General features: G+C 40.7%; 1 pseudogene; it reads right to left on the bottom strand.

Annotated features, from left to right (window-relative positions):
- Nucleotides 1–1,448: 1,448 nt before the first annotated feature.
- On the bottom strand, nt 1,449–2,832 carry LOC103606776 (annotated as a pseudogene).
- Between the last annotated feature and the right edge of the window lie 5 nt (nt 2,833–2,837).

Genomic DNA, 2,837 nt, shown 5'->3' with positions numbered 1-2,837 from the left:
AGTAGAAGTCATGGGATGGGGCTTCCAAGAAATCTCCTTAAGGGAGGTATTCACCAAGTGGAGCATACTTACGCCCTTCACCCCTTTCTCTAATTTTCTGCCTAGAATAAGGATGTTATAACCAGCACGTCACTAGCCATCTGGAGCTACATACTGACTTTGAGGATGGAAGTAATGAGCTAAAGATATTAGAGCAGAGACCTAAAAGGAACCTGGGTCCCAGGTCATATCATAGGGTCACAGTCACCTGGACTGCCTACTTTCATATTTCTTTCACCTGAAAAGAAGAAAAAAGAACAAAAAATCTTATTTGTTTAAGCAACACCTTAGAGGGAATTTGACCATAATATAGGTATTTATATTTTTTGAAAAAAGCCCCTACTCAAATGAGTTTGGGACAGACAGAACAGCACAGTTGCCCCCATGGACCATTAAGGTTTCTATTGCACATTTGCCCATATTGAAAGTTACTAACAAGAACACCTGTTCCCTTTGTTTAATTGCATCTCAGAACCTGGGTCCCCCACACTCCCATGCCACCTCACATACACACTCAAGCATGGATGCCTGGGGCGTCATCTTTCAATATTCCATGAAACTCGTATGCTTCAGTGCATTATTTGAGAATCTCTGACACAAATGCATAGACATCCACCTGCTAAAACTCTCAGAATGCCCAACACCTGAGAGGTGCAGCCCCAAATATCAATCAAATGTTTAATATCAGATGTGACAGAATGACCTGTTAAATATTCTCTTTTCCATGTAATGGCTGGTGATTTGGAGAGGTAAAGCCACAGGTGCTCTACTCAGAAACAGCTCCAACAACCCGAATCCAAAATGAGCCACTGAGGTTTCCCCATCCAGCAGCCAGTTGCTCCTCTGCGCTTGTCACTGTGGACTCACCTACAAGTACTCCACATAGGAGTGTTCTCCCCCTAGCTCACCTGGGAGGCTTTCAGAGATGTAAGCAGAGTGCAAGGCTGCCCAGGGACTGGCCTTCAGAATGCAGCTCTGTTGGAAAACCCATGTCTCGGGTAGACCTAGGAAAGTGAAAACAACTGGTCCTTAGCTTCTCCTTCTTGATTACTGCTGTGGGTGTGCACGTACAGCATAAGCTGTTCGTGCTTGGTGTTTGGGTTTGGCCATTTCAGGAGTCCTGAGGAGGTCTTTCTCCTTAAAATCCTGTTCCGTCCTTTCATATCACAAAAAGCTTAAACTGAAAAAATTTCCTATGAGAAGGAATACTAACAAGTTCACAAAAAGCATAAATGCTTCCTAATCTCTCCTGAGAGCCAAATTTGCCAGAGCTGTGTGGTTCTCCCTCTCTTTATTTTTATTTTTTCCAACTTAAAAAATCCAGTAATGTTTATTAAATATGTTCTCCTCCTAATCTGTAAAACATTAAAACATAGCAGGTGTAGTAAATATCTCATTTTTAGTAAATTTCACCCTTCATCAGCCTTACTCCTTGATTGGTTTTCTGAATTTTCCAAGATATCTTTCAGATAATCTTCATCTTTTAAAAAATGTACATGTAATTCTCTTTCCATTTGATGTAATTTATTAGTTGCCAAAATTTTTCTTTTTGTTTTCATGTCAGCCAGAATATCAGAAAGGAGATGATTTAGCTTATTCAGTTGAGATTCAGCTTGATGAAACTGCTCCATTAACACCTGATCATGGAGCAAAAGCTGATTTCTTCCTTGATACAAAGTGTCACAGAGTATGTCCACATCATTACTGAGTGTGGACACAAAGAGAGAATGTTCTTGAGCAGATATTGCCAACTGATCTTGTACTAAAGAAGCATCCTGTTTCAATTTCTCAGCCACTTCCTCCAGGTTTCCATGGCTTATAAACAATTCTTTTTTCTTGTTCTCTCCCTCTAAAAGTTGATAAAGCCTCTGAGTAGAATATCCTTGGTATCAACGGTATTCCTTGGATTTATCTGCTGAGAGACCAATGGATCTGCTGACATTTTCAATCTCTGGTAGAGCATCTTGGTACTTTCACCGAGTTCTTGAACCAAATTTTCAAGCTGACACTGTATGTCCCAATGCTTTCTCAGTTCAATTTCATATGATAAGTGCACAAGTTCAAATGACGCCTTTTGCTTTATCAACTTACGTAAAACTAACTCTTGTCTTGCTGTATAATAATTTTGTTTCGCAACCTGCAGATCAAAATCTCCCTTTACAACTGACATATTCAGTAACTGGGCATTCTCTCTTAGCACAGCAGGCAAACCTTTTGTCTTTTTTTTTTAAGATGACCAGTAAGGGAATCTTAGCCCTTGACTTGGTGTTGTCAGCACCACGCACTCCCAAGTGAGCCAACTGGCCATCCCTACATAGGGATCCGAACCCATGGCCTCGGTGCTATCAGCACCGCACTCTCCCAAGTGAGCCATGGGCCTGGCCTCTTTTTGTCTTTTATATGAGTGATTTGTTCTTCAAGTTTCAGAATCTCACTGTTCAGGCTAGAAATTGTAGCATCCAAATTTTCCTTGCCAACAGCCTTGCTGGTTACGCTGTGAACATTTTCCTCTGCCCACTTTATACTTGGTTTCATGCTCAAATTACTTGCTCTCAAGTCAATTAACTGACGTTGAGCACAAATATATGCTAGCTGCTGCCTAGCCATTTCTAGTTGTCTCTCCTCAAAGATTTCTTGATTATCACACATAGATGGTGCCCGTATATCTAAAAGCGGAAATTTTTCTTCATTTGAACCTTCAGCTACTTCATGTATACCTGGAAAGAACTGTTTTGGCGTATATAAGGTTAATGCTGCTGTGCTTTGCTCTTCCTGGCTTAGATATTTTTCCAAGGAAA

Source organism: Galeopterus variegatus, unplaced genomic scaffold (assembly GCF_000696425.1).
Source record: "Galeopterus variegatus unplaced genomic scaffold, G_variegatus-3.0.2 Scaffold6834, whole genome shotgun sequence".
NCBI classification, from domain to species: Eukaryota; Metazoa; Chordata; class Mammalia; order Dermoptera; family Cynocephalidae; genus Galeopterus; species Galeopterus variegatus.
The sequence above is the reverse complement of the archived record's forward strand: the minus strand, read 5'-3'. Positions and strand labels throughout refer to the sequence as shown.